The sequence below is a fragment of the Condylura cristata genome, unplaced genomic scaffold, assembly GCF_000260355.1.
Source record: "Condylura cristata isolate star-nosed mole 26May11 unplaced genomic scaffold, ConCri1.0 scaffold00020, whole genome shotgun sequence".
Classification (NCBI taxonomy): Eukaryota; Metazoa; Chordata; class Mammalia; order Eulipotyphla; family Talpidae; genus Condylura; species Condylura cristata.
Window position 1 is genome coordinate 21,883,511 of NW_004567121.1, and position 15,037 is coordinate 21,898,547.

At 35.3% G+C, this 15,037-nt stretch overlaps 1 pseudogene; it reads left to right on the forward strand.

Moving 5' to 3' along the window:
• Positions 1 to 4,243: 4,243 nt before the first annotated feature.
• Positions 4,244 to 4,793, forward strand: LOC105853873 (annotated as a pseudogene).
• The last annotated feature ends 10,244 nt before the right edge of the window (positions 4,794 to 15,037 follow it).

Below are 15,037 nucleotides of genomic sequence, written 5' to 3' on the forward strand. Positions count from 1 at the left end.
GGCCAAAATGGCAGCTACTTTACATCAATCTTTCATTACCCTTGATTCTAAATTGCTGAATATCACTGAGATAAAAATAACTTTAAACTTCACAAATCAAGTATATTAATAACACCAAAATAATTTCTCAGATAATTATAGTATATGCATTGTGAAAAAACAGAGCACACTCAATCAACTGCAGAAAACTCAATATAACCAAATAAATAAATAAGGAAAGAGGAAAAAAAATCAATCTCCAAGACAATGTTTTCTGCATAGTCTGATATACAAAAGTCTTTTTAAACATGATAAGGAATAATAAAAACACTTCTAAAAATATTTGCATTGAAAATGCAAAATATTGAAATTGCTATGTGTCATTATATATTTGAGATTGTGGGCGATACACAGGGTCATGTTATGATGAGTAAAAAAGATAAAAAACATTGAATAAGGTATAAAATCTCAGCTTGAGAACAGTGAGAAAGTTTGTAGAACTAGCACACTGTACCGAAAAGAATAGCTTGCTATTTTGGGCAGACTGGTAGGACAGAGCATTGCTTTCTTATTATTTTTGCTGGATCACTGTATCTCCTCTGTAATCCAGTACCCTGCCTTGAATAGACCAGAAGCTATCAGTGGGAGCTCTGGAGTAGCAGTGATAGCCTTAGATAGAGATGAAGAGAGTTACCTAGTCTGGCCACTGTGGCTTTTTTTTTTTTTAAGATTTATTTATGCATACAGAACTGGAGTACAGGCCAGAGGTGCAGGGGCAGTGAGAGGTTTCACTAGAGACAGAGTGGGGAGCAGAACAGGCCCAATGACAAAGTACACTGCTGAGGGGAGCAGTGGGAGGGTCAGGAGAGGTCTGCCGTGCTATGTGGATCATCTCTGGGGCAGGGATCAAGCTCATACTGAAGTGGCTTTAGCTTCTTAGTGCTGTGCTTTAACTTGCTGCACCACCATGGTGGGCCTGTGACTTTTTTTACTGACTGTCCACATGGGAGTTTGCTTATGTCTCTATGAAGTGCAGATTAGAGTGCTAGTGAGGATTAGCAACAATGTGAGGATTGATCTGGACATATTTTATAATTATTAAAAGCAACTAATTTTGTTCCAGTGTATATGTCAAATTCTCAGTGATTAGTTCACATGAAATCTGTGACTGCAGTGTCTGAACCTTCATACTTAATCATGAATTTTCATTATATTATTAAGGTCTTATATTAAATTTCTAATGTTGGTTGGCCAAAGTAATGGAAAATATACCATTACCATTTGAACATAAATTATGCTTATTAGTAAAATATCTGAGACAGAAGAATTGTCAATGACAATAAAGGCTAGAAAACATTCAAATCATGAGTGCTGACTACTTGGCATGGGAAGGGTAGAGGCTACAAGCGTAAACAGCCCATTGTTAATGCAACATGACAAGAATATCGAATGGGACTTGAGCAATATGAAGTGATGTGTTTGTTAATGTGTCTTAATAAGGGCCAAAAGTGAATCTTCTTTAGTGCCTGCCTTTTAATGCAATTTTCCCCTTTGAGGTGTTTTTATTTAACTTAAGGCAGTATATCTACATTTAATGATATGTGCAAAGAATGATGCATACTTCTGAAAAAGTGTGAACCTATGCCTCTGAATCATATAGTGTGTAAATCAGCATTAACCCAATGAAATAATTGAATAAATATAAATAAAATAGAAACATAAACAGTAAAAAAAAATAGATAACATGTAGGAAGAATTTGCTGTTTTGACACGCTCTGGGGGTCACCTCCCTGGACGGGGACTGAACTTGTGAAGCATCTGCGGCTAGCTTTGCCATGCTACACTTGACCCCGCTGTGCTGCCAGGGAGAGCAATTCCTAACTTTAATCCATCTTTGTCTCAGATTCTGCAAATCTCAGTTGTTCATAAATGGCCAAATACAAACAATGGGAGATTTTGAGAATATAGACTAGAAAGAAATTACTCCTACTCTTATTGAGATTACAGTACAGAAGAGTCAAGACATCAGGAGTTTTGAATACTATAACCGATGCTAATGTATGTGAAGAATGTGGGTTCCTATGAACTGGCCATTCATGGGCAACTGTGACCTATTAATTATCTACAAATCACAGCAGAACATTCCTGGTCTATCTGCAGAGACTAACCCATATCAGGAGCAGCCCCAGAACACCGAAGCTTCTGTTGATCTGATTATGTGACTATCTCCATGGTGGTCTTGGGATAACTGTCTAGGATAACATCGAGTTCTTTGCTGACACAGGAGGCTCTTGATGTAGGGTCATGATATCCCTTTTCATGTCACTCATATGACTTTATTCCTCATACCACTGTTGCATGGATAGTTTTTAGTAGCCTGTATGCTTTCACTAAATGGCACAAGAACTTCTTGCTCAAGTAGCTGAAACTTACCTTGCACACCTGCTCCACAAATGCCGTGTCCCTCCCTCAAAGCAGCAAAAAAAGTTCCTGTCACAATAGTAGAGCACGGAGTAGAGGTGAAAAATAGAGTTGACATGTTATAAGGAAGTAAGATCGTAAGCTCTGTATTTGGTACATGAATCCAGTCCCTGTGTAGTATTAACAGAACTGATAAGACTGAAGACAGTCTCAGGAATAGACCCTCGTGGTACAGCAGAGGGAATTCAGATGCTAATGTGACTTTGACAGATGGGAGAATCACCAGATTATGCTAATTTAGAATCTTAATAACTGGTAGATTTTCACAGCAAATCTGAAAGGAGTAACCCAGTAATCTTCTATGAAACATTACTTGAATTGACTATTAATAAGATGTATATGAAAAACAGATTCTGTGATCAACTTAGTTTGGAAAACTCTGTGTAGAAAAGTAGGATTCTTTACTTCAGGGCTTCCCAAACCTTTATTTTGCTCATATTGAATCACAAGAAAAAAAAAGAAATAGCCAATGTTTCTGAAAATATTGCAATGAAGGACTTGTTTTGTAGAACATTTTTTAAAATTAATGTTCTGAAGAACATATTTTGGAAAGCATACAGTTATGCATATTAGACCTGTCTTGGAAACAGTGTTATGCCTAATGATCTTTGATAAATAGTGCTTTATACTGAATAAAGAAATTAGATGACCTATTTCAATTTATCATTATAATTTACACAGTTTTCTGAAAGCAACTGAAAAATTTGAATGGTATAATGTATTTTTACAAATGTATATTAGATGACTTTGGAGAAATGTTTCACTCTATTGAGTTCACAGTAAGGAGATAATGATTGATAACTAAAAATCAAATGTACTTTCAAGTAATAAAAAAATTCTGAAGTGTGAAGTTTATATGAAAATGCTAGGAAAAAGAAGCATTGAGCAAACAAGTTCCACTGTCATATATACCCAAAAACTGAGAAGAAAAATAGAGATGTTAATGAATCATATCTGTGAAGACTGGCTTCCTGGCTATGTCTACCATTAACTATGAGCGTCTTCCTGCCCAACTAAATTAGCCTCTTTATCAGAAATCATGTTATTCTAGAAGTTCTATAGCCCAATAATATGATTTATCTTAATTATTTGAATACACATTAAAAGATGTTACTCAGTCATTCTAATTTAAACCATACTTTTCAGAGTTTTAATTTTAAATTAGACAAAGATTTACTGACTTATTGGTGGATGCATTATGGTGGCAATATCTGATGGGGGTATCCAAGTATGAGCTCAATCAAAAATATAGATTAAAAAATTGATAAGATTCTTGTAAAATCAACTTGTATTATTCATCTAAATAAAGCCAGGTTAGCTCAGTATTTCTCAAAATTTGTTGCATCTGGTGAGCTTTAAAAACACCAATGTCTTTGGAAAACAGACTCATAATTCACAATTTCTGTGGGATGATCGCAGGCATAAATGTTTTTTAAAACTTGCCAAAGTATTCTAATCTTGAGAACCAATGAATGCACAATCATTGTCAGCTGTTATGCTAATTTAGACAAGCAGTTACAGCTGATATAGGCCACCTTGCCTTCTCCTGCTCCTTCTACGCCACTTCCTAAATGCCAATCTCTGATTTGTCAGCTCAGGTATGATGCCACAGCCTGGAAAATTCCTTCAGGCAAAAGGCCAGATATCTTAGCTAGCTCTCACCTTCTGTTTTTCCTGTTCTCATAGAGGACTGCATTTTCTGCCGCCTAATATTTAAAAGGAGTTATTTCACATGTTTTGTCTAGTGTTCTGGTTGATTCTGGTGGGAGGGCTATTTTGATACATGGGCCAGTGGATGATAGCTCACTGAACACAGGAAGTACAATGGATATATCACAAGCATGGGCTGGCCTCCCAGAAGCAGCCACATGCAGGGTGGACAACAGTTCCTAAGTCGGGGGTCAAAAAGAGGGTGTCTGGAACCCACGTAGGTGATTCTGAGACTTCATCATGTAACAACTTTTGTCAAGTGGTCTTCGCCAGAGGATATATTTACTGTGAGAAGTGGAACATGACTCATTTTGTTGACGCTTTCCAACCTGAAAATGGCCAGTGTGTAAGCAAGCACATTGAAAAGCCGATTTGCTCCAGGGTGCCCAGCGTGGAATGGCAGCCCAACAATGTTTTGCTGACAGCAGGATCATGTGATTTCAAAGTGCAGAAGGTTTTCTGCCTAGGTTAGAGAGATGGATAAAAAGCCTGTCAGTATGCCCTGGGGCAGTGAGATGACTTCTGGTCAACTGATGTAAAAATTCAGCGGCAGTAGTACTAATGACCAAATGACAGTTCAGCAACTCCAGCTCCGCAGAGCCACCTGGCCTTTGCACTGCTGATACCTCAAAGGTGTGCAGCGCTCAGCTCTGAAAACAGAGCCCCTGCCCCTTCTGCTGAATCACTTGTCTCAATGAACAGATAAATGTTTTCTCTGTGACTGTTGGCCATGAATACTGCCCAATGCACTTTGATTATGATGTGTGCTGCTGCTGAAGCTGCATTTCCAAGGCGGACATTTCAAAGCAGAGTATCCAGTGTAACACATATTCCATCCTCATACCATGGCCAAGACGGCCACCATGTGGGCGGCGATATGACCTATGGACACTGCACCAGAAGAACATCACTCAACATCTGTTTATGAGCTGGACAAGCAAAAGTGGCACAAATTTACACTACTGGCTTTGAATGAACCAGGCAAATTTGGGATTTCAGGAACTCAAGAGTCTTCTTCTCTGGACTTTGGATTACATGAGTCAAGTGAACCTCCTGGATCATCAGCAAGACAAATCGACAGATGGATCTGACTGACAGCAGCCCCAAGATTTGCATGATGGTGAGGAAAGCCACCAGCAAACACTGCTTGCAAATATTACTCACGTGTTTTTGGTTTAATAAAGGTAGGTTTCTTAAAGACAGACATTATTTGGCTTTTTTGGTTGTTGCTGTATTTGTTATTTTGTTCCGTTCTTAACCACAGCCTCTCTTTAGGTAGTTTGTTATGGAAACTAACACTAACTTAAAGGAAAAGAAGGGAGGAATGTAAAATACCTGCTAAAAACCTAAATAAACATGCAGATTGTGAAAATATCTGTAAAGCCTACTTAAATTTTTTTCTACTTAAATTTTTTTTATATGTGTTTGTAAATAACCTTGATTCTCTATTCATTAGGTACAGGAATTTGTTTATGTTCCTTAAGCCAAGCTTGATAACTTTGAACTAATCACCAGTGCTGCTCATTAATATTTATTTCTCTTACTTCTAAACTCATAGCAAGAAATATTCTTTTCTTATTTTAATTGTTGAGGTTCACAGTTATATGTTTTTATGGTATAAACTAGCTCACTGGGTAAGTACAAATGCCTTTCAATATTCTGAGGATCAAAAAATTTCTACTGATTATTTACAATTTCAGAATTACATTTAATTTAAGGAAGTTTAAAGTTCATGCAAGCATTTACCCTCCACCTCAAAAACTGAAATGGTCTTTGAAACTTTCCTTTCACATTGCAAGGAAATGCATTCTTACAAATTGAGCTCTGGGTTGAAATTAAAAGTAGTTTCTTGATAATTTGAAATTAAAGACATACTCTCATTTAATTTGTATGTGAATTTGTACTCTAATATAAACATTTCCAAAAGAAAATAGAAATATGAAAAAAAGAAATATATATATATTAGAATTATCAGCCTTTAAAACACATCAAAACACACCATAGATATTGGAGAGATTTGTATACTTAACAACAATAACAAAAAAACGCTCATAGGATTTCCATAGATCAAGCTAAATAACATGAAAAATTAATGGCTTTAAAGTAATTAGACAAACGAACCCCCTTTTGTGCCAATCATCCATAAAAAATAGACATAGAATAATTAAATGAAAATAACTTTAAAAGGTAAATGCTGGGCCCTCCCTGGTGGCACAGCAGGTTAAGCAAAGAATTAAGAAGCTAAAGCCACTTCAGCATTAGTTCAATCCCAGCCCCAGAGGTGACCCACATGGTACAGCAGATCTCTCCTGACACACCTGCTGCTCCCCTCAGCAGTGTACTTTGTCCATCTGCCTGTTCTGCTCCGCACTGTCTCTGGTGAATCCTCTCACTGCCCCTGCACCTCTGGCCTGTACCCTAATTCTGTATGCATAAATAAATAAATCCTTAAAAGAAAAAAAAAAGGTAAATGTTACATAGTATACATAATAGAATTAAAAACAAAAATAATGAGTTACTGTGAAAAAAAAAAACAGCAATATTTAGGGAAAAGCAAATAAAATAGCAAAAATAAACAATCATCATTTGGAATAAGTAGTTCTAAATCTGGACTTAGGAATGAATTTGTTAAGCATTGTTACAGATATAGTCAAAGTGAAAAAGAATGAGTGGTTGGATAGGTACATAGAGTGCTTTCTAAAATTAAATTTATTGTCAGAGAAACAAAAGGGGAAATATGAAAGTAAGCTTAAGAGACTCGGGGAATAAAAGAAAGGAAAAGAAGGGTAAAATGCATTTGACAGACATTCCAGTAGTAATCATAAAGCAAAGGAGGCATATCTGAAAGATTATATAGGTAGCTACTCCATATTATTTAAACAATTCAAGTTCAGAAATTCAGTGAGTTCCAAACTAGGAACTCAAGCCAGTCAATCAATCATTTCTAGAGATTCTTGTGAATATAAAGATGAATAAACCCACAAAAAAACCCTAAAGAAAAAGTGCCAATAATAAATATAATATACACATAAATATTAAAAATATATATTTATTACATATAGGCACCTGTACCCCATTTCTGTATGCTTAAATAAATCATTTTTAAAAATTGAAAAATAGAGAAACAGTAGATGATGAGTGTAGCCAATATTCAATGTCATCCACTTGCCTTCAATTCTTGCCCCCCGCACTCCCGCCACACACACTGCTAACCAGGGATATTAATCAACCTAGAAATTGTGTTTTACTAAAGATAGCCACTCCTGAAAGTTAGGATACAATAGCAGTTTTGTGATTGCATTACCCCTTTCACTGAATTATTTATTCTTTTTTAAATTTTAAATATAGATCAGGATGTTTATTAAAAACTATCTGCAAAGAACTTGTGTGTCCTTCACCAAATTTCTCCTAATGCTAACATTTATTTATAACTATAATACACTGCTTTATTATAAGTTGGCATTTGTATAATTGACAGGTTTTTATTTACTTGTATGTTTTACTGTATCTGTAGAGTTGTGTAACAATCACCACAATCAAGGCATCAAATCATTTCCTCACTATTATATTTGTTCATTCTGTGTATAACTACTCCTAGCTCTTCCTAAATTTTCAGTCAGCATAATTCTCTTAAGATTACATAAAGGTTATTTTAAATATTGATTCTTTGCCTTTGTAATGGTGAGTAATATTCTATGATACTGATGATATTCCACAAAATATTTAACCATTCACATTTTAAGGATGTTTGGATTATTTCCTGTTTGGGGCTATTATGAGTAACTCCACTACAGCTAGAGAGACTCACATTTTCGTAAACACAAATGTAAGTTTTCATTTTCTGGAATCAGTATGTCCTGGGGCAGTGAGATGCCTTCTGGTCAACTGATGTAAAAATTTGGTAGCAGTAGTACTGATGACCGAGTGACAGTTCAGCATCTGCAGGAAGATAGCTGTATTCTGTCTTCCAGGAGTGGCTATCTTTAGTTAAACACAATTTCTAGGTTGATTACTATCCCCAGCTAGCAGTGGGTAAGGAGCTGAAAATTGAGGGCAAGTGAATGGTATAGAGCATCTGCTATACTCATTCTTTTGTTTTTCTATTTTCTGGAATCAGATTGCAATTCTTAGATTATATGATAAATGCATGTTTACTTTTATAAGAAACTGCCCAACTGTGTTCCAGTGTGGCTACAGCATTTTCTACTCCTACTGCTACTTTTGTATGAGGGTGATGATCAGTTTTTCTGTATCTTCTCCAACACTTAGTGCTATCATTGATTAAGAAAATCCTAGCCATTTTCATAGATGTTAACCTTTAAAAACCTTTATAAGACAGAATATTTTTAGGTGATTGTATGAGTAGAAAAGTTAAATCTGATCTTTTACAGAGAGCTAAACAAAAATACATGATATGTCTTCCAGGTATTTGAATATATAATTCTAAAATTATGAATAAAGGGGCTGAAATGAAAAGGAGGGAAAGTGCTAGACCTGATTGTGAAAGCCATCATTTAAGATTTTTGCTGTTATTTACCGGCTATGGGATCTTAAGTGTATCACTTGAACTCTCAGGTCTCCTTTTTCTTTTAATGTCAGAAAGTGAAAAAGTATGAGCATAATTAAACTAAATAATGATACTCAGTTTTTATAAACATTAAAAAGCCATTGTTACTATATGTAAAATGCATGGTGTGAGTACCTAGAATGAGTATACACATGATGCACACAGTATCATAATATGGCCCTGGGGCCTTGAGGGATCTCTAGAACTAAGCCAGAGGGTAGACATATGACACAGGAACATTTTCAGCTAATACACTTGACTACATGTAAAAAACACTGACTGTTTCTCATTTAAATGTACCACGGTGGGGGGGTACTGTAATAATCCACATTAAATTTATTCTTTTCAAAATTTTAAATTTGAATTTGAATTAAGTGGACTCAAACTCTAGAGTACTTTGAAACTACTTTAAATACTTCTTAAGTGTATACATGAGTCTCGAGAACAAAAGAACACCATTTGGGAGGCAAATCAACACACAAATAGGTGTGCCTGCTCATATTAGTACAAGAATAGAGCCTCCCTGGTGACGCAGAGGTTACAGATACAGCACAACCCAGCTGTCACCAGCCTCTATGGCATGAGTTCAATCCCTAGAAGGCCAGGGAGCTGACCCAAATGGTGCAGAAGTCTTCTCATGTCTTGACCACTGCTCCCCAGCAGAGTACTTCTACCCATCTGCCTGCTTTGCTCCCCACTGTCTCTGGTGACTCTTCTCACACCACACCCCACCCTGTACCTCGGCCTACACCCCAGTTCTTGTATCATAAATAAATAAATGTTTAAAATATATATAATAAAGAGAAATCTAAAACCTGGTTTTCAATTCTAGTCTTCCATGTATTACACTGTCTTTTCAAAGTGCTAAGAAGTCACCCAGAAGATTGTATATGCTACCAGAAAAGCAACATCAGCTTATTTTAAATAGCTGAACTAAGAGTTTTTATAGCCTATTCAAGAAAAAGGTGATTTTTATGATAGCCCTACTTTCTGTAATAAGTTCCTGACCATTGTAAAGTGAAATATTTTATTAAAATGAAATAATTCTAATGATGATGATATAATGATCGATTAAAGACAACTTGTTTAGTTTGTATTCTCATGGTAATATGAATAACTTTAACAATTCTTTTCAGTGTAAAATGTTGATGACTTTCATGCATTAATGGATTCACACTGCCTTAGAATATGTAAAATGCAGCATTACATAAAATGTTTCAATTTTATTCTATTAATTGTTTCCATAAACTCTGATGGAGTATTATTGCAGAATCCTTTTTATTGAAACAATTTTATGCTGAGTATATTGTGAATAGTCACTGCATATTCATTATACCTCTTTTTTATTTTTTTACATCATTCTTCATTTTGTGCATTTTTTCATCTCAGTTGTAATCCCCATGGGCTTCCTTATTACGCTTCTTTTGAATTTACTTTTAAGATGGTGTCACATTAGAAATTACCTTATGTAGTATGGAGGATTGGTACAATTCTCTTTCTCTAAGTGTAAGTTCTCAAATTCCTTCCATCCTCATGCCATTCACTAATTTACAAAAGCTTCTGTGACATGCATTTTATGAAAAACTTCATGTTTTGCATTTGTGTTTACTAAACTAAACTGAGTATGATTAGTTACCACTCAGCACTTTTTGATAGGTTTGCTCTTTGAGCTATTGCATCTAGTAATTATTCCCTTAATTATTCTTTACTACCCCCTTTTCCCTGTCTAGCCTCCAATGAGTAGGGACTTAGAATTCTTTTACACAACTGTTTTGTTCTATCTAAATCTCTTAGCCAAAAGACTCTTTAAAAGGAGATATGCCGGCCCTCCCTGGTGGCACAGCGGGTTAAAGCACTGCACTGAGAAGCTAAAGCCACTTCTGCATGAGTTCGATTCCCGCCTGCCCCGGAGGTAACCACAGGGCGTGGCAGACCTCTCCTGACCCTCCTGCTGCTCCCCTCAGCAGTGTACTTCATCGATCTGCCTGTCCTGCTCCCCACTCTGTCTCTGGTGAAGCCTCTCACCGCCCCTAAGCCTCTGGCCTGTACCCCAGTGCTGTATGTACAAATAAATAAATCTTAAAAAAAAAAAAAAGGGGGATATGCCTTCGTGCCTTAATGTCTTTATATAGCTTGTAATTAGTTGCTTAGCTGTCTGTATTTTTTCCTGCAAGGAAAATTTTAATATCTGCATATTATTTTTATCACAAGTATAATTAATAACAAAATTAACAAAATTCCTACTGACAGATGTTTGGTAGCCATAGATCTCTCATTTTAAATGATGATCTAAATAGCAAAATATATACAACTGATTTGTATTGTTATATGAAGTTCTTAGAAGTACATTTCAAAATTATAACTGTCTTTAAAAAGTGTTTCAGAGTTGTATAAATTTTTAATTATATGCACATATACACACAAATAAGTATCCACCAGTAGGGTAGGAGATTAAACTGTCCTCTGCACTTGTCAATTTGGAACATTATAACTAAATTCATGTCACTGTGATAGACAAATATGAATCTCAGAACTTAACTGCATTCATTTGATCATTCTAGAGTTTAAATTTTCTATGTTCATGTATCTATCCTTCAATAGAATTATTCTGGATATTGTCTATCTATGTATCAATATAGCCAGTTTCCACTTTCAATAGTTTCGAAGATCATACTTATGAATATTATTTGGGCAACATATGGTATTTAGATTAATTAGGAGAACATCAAAATATTTCATGAATGGGTCATGAAAACATGGATCAGAGTATTGAGGGTACAAATATAAAACAAAGGGAAATAGAGAAATTCTGAATCACAGTTAAACGCATGTTTCAGAGAAAGTAGGACATTAAATGGAAGAAGACTGGACTGAAAAAACATCATGTATCACTTATGGTGGTGGGAAGGAAGTTTAATATGAAAGGAATACATCCAAGCAAAAATGGCCTATACAGAATTACAGATATGAGACAGATCCTGTCAGTTGTATCTAGAACATACTTATAGAACATCACCCTATTTATTTAGACTCATAAGATAGTGTTGTCAGTGGCAGAATCTATATATTAGACATCCTCAACTATTCAATACTCAGAGAGAATATGACAAATACATGATGAGTCATATGGCATTCATGCTAATGCAGAAAATAAATAGCAATGCATCATTTTAAAAGTTTGAATCTTGTCTTACAAGATATTGATGAATTATATTTGTATTCTATCAATGAGTTGTGATAATCAGAATATCATCAAATGAAACAAACCATCTCAAAAAGATTTGAAAAAGTGGATTTGAAATTATCCTAACTCCCTATGACTCAGCAATTTTCATTCTCTCCAATTGCAGAAACTAAGTCCCGGATCAAAATAAGATAAGGTAGAGATCTAAACAACAGGGGCTTCTCTAAAGACCTGCTTTACTTGCATTTCAAACCTCTTGTCCATAAACATGGCATGCTGGGGTGGGGAGATGGGTAATTGACAAAGAACAATAAAAGGCATGATGGCAAAATCTAACTACAAAGCAGGGAGTGCTTGCAATTTAACATAGATATAAAAGACACCTAGGAAATGTTTGCCGAATTTGCAAGTGGCAGTCTCTGTGGTTTCGTCAAGAAAGGAAAAGCACCAAATACCAAAGAGCAATTCTAAGCCTGGGCATTCTCCCTGCCAATCAGGATGCCAGCCAGCACTATGCACATTGGGTTAGAGAAGCTGGTTTGGAAGAATTAATCAGAAGCAGAATCTAGATCCAAGAAAACATGTTAGGAAAGATGGATTGAAGAAGTTACCAAGGTTTCTTCTAACTCTACAGGTACAAATTTGAGAAACTAAATAAAGTACATAGTCTACTGTCTAGGCTTCCTGGCTCCTCTTTGAGTAGAGGGGATGCTTGCTGACAGGTCTGCCCACCTCCAGCGGGCATGGAACTGAAGATCATCTATTTCAAGACCTTCCATGATGCTAAGAGGAAGTCAGAATATTTCTTTTGGTCTGAATGCTAGTGGATTCTTGGATCAGAAGTGATCATTTCTTCAGTGAACTGATGCTATCTCTGGTGGACTGAGGAGAACAGTAGAACACGCCAAGACCCTAACTGATAAGAGCATAAAGAGGTTTAGAGAAAAACCCCTACTGTATTCCAGTTTGCATAAAAAAGTAAAGTAGATAGTAAATGAACCAAAATTATTAGCCACTACATTTAACTGAAAAGAAAACTAAGGAGGCTGGTTTAAAACAAAGAAATTGGAAAGCCTATAATCCACACCAAGTAGAATACAACATGAGACAAAATCTCAGAATAATTCTAAAAAGTAGACATGTAAGCTCTTTTGTTTTCATTTTGAATAGTTGCAAGTAATGTTACACATCTTGGAATTTTGATTTTTATCCCATTTCTACATCTATAGCTCAAGCACATTAATTTCTCTTGGAAGTTTTACATAGAGGTACAAATGTTTCCAATGTTTCCACTTTTATATACATTAAGATCATGTTCTTAATTTTTTTTTTAAGACTACAGCATCATTTCTTTTTCAGTACAGCCTATCTCTTTTCTAAATAGATTCTTTAGTAGTTGGTAGTATGGTTTTGCTTTTTCAATGTGGGCTTAAGATTCTTATTGATTACTTCTGGAAAAGTGAGAATCCTACAAATTGCATTAGCTAAAAAGATCAATGGCCCATTAGACTGGCATTTTATAAAGACCTAGACTAGATGCTTCAGCAGAAGGACAGAAAAAATTACCTTTCATAAAGCACCTGTCCAATTGTTCGATATTATACCATTGGGGAACATTTTTTTCCTAATTCCAGCTGGTTATCATTTTATGGTTTGAAACACAACGATTGATGACCCTTGTAATTTTAGCCTGGCTTGTAAAACTGCACATAGTTTATTATTTATATTCACATAAATGCCCATTCTATTGTTTTAATCTTCCTAAGATATTAACCATCATAATTTTCAGAGCTGCTGACGTCAAAATGAATACTTAAAAATGATTTCTGAGAAAAACAAAATCATTTTGAGTAACTGAAGCAGAAATACTAGGATGAGTCTACCCGATATTCTTACATCCTAGATTGTTCTATCATACATGTAAAACTCCCAGGTAACATTATTCTTCTCTACTGCATATCTGGACAAACAACATAGCCTGCCCTTTATTCCATTTTCCTTCATATCTACAGTTGTTTCATATTCTATATTCACAAATAAATTGAAGATTATCTTAGGTTCTGTTATACATTAATAATTTAGTTTAATGATCACTGTCCTGGAATTTAAAGATCTAGGATTTGTCCTTTGTGTGTCCCTGACCAACATCAAGGTCTTGGTAAAACCATTTTCCTTTCATGAGTGTCATTTACTTGACAGGTCTTGCCATCTTCATCTGTAATTACTGTACTGTAGTTATGTAAACACTGATACTTTGTTCTGTAATATCAGCCATAGTTAGGATTTCATGGGTTTATTTTCCAATAATTACAGATTGCAATTTAAAATTTCAGATATCTAGAGGATCTAGATTATGTCTTGTGGTCTTACTAAAGCCCCATTTCCTCCTTATGCAAACTATTAGGGCACTTTATGTAATTTAACACCATTCTATGTTTTTGATGTAGGTCAAATGCATTAGTTAATTTTACTATTAAATTATTTACTAGACAAACTACTAATGCTTCTTTACCCCCATGACCTTACCATGGTCCTTCTCTCAAGATCATAGACCTTAACTTACCTTCTATTCCAAGAGAGAATCAGTCATATAAAACCAAGATACTGCTACACATCTGTCCTTCAATACTGTCCCTCTCTGAAAAATCTCTTTGATTTTAATCACTACCATCAGCATCTTTCTGTAGAAATAAAAACTAGATAATAATGAGGGCCATTATCAAGTGTCAATTTAACCATCCAATTTCTCAAAGGAAGTTTAAGAGCTTGATTTGCTGTTACTTGAGTCAATCTTTATCTTTACCCATCTTAGCAGCTTGCCAAGAGTCCACTATCTTGAAACTAAGCCTGTCTGTAATATAAGAAAAAAGTTGACTGAGATTAACTCTAAGGGTTCATTTAACCCTTTTGATGTGATACACTATTTAAATATTATACATAAGACACATCAAAGATCCATCAAGTGATCAACAAATAAGTGGTTTAAAATAAAATATTGTGAATTGAACTTCATAAAGAGAAACCATAAGCCTTGCTTAACAAAATACTTCTTCAGGTATTAAATGCAACCCATGGTGCAAGTTTCATAGCTGGGGTCAAGTGAGCATCAGAGAGTA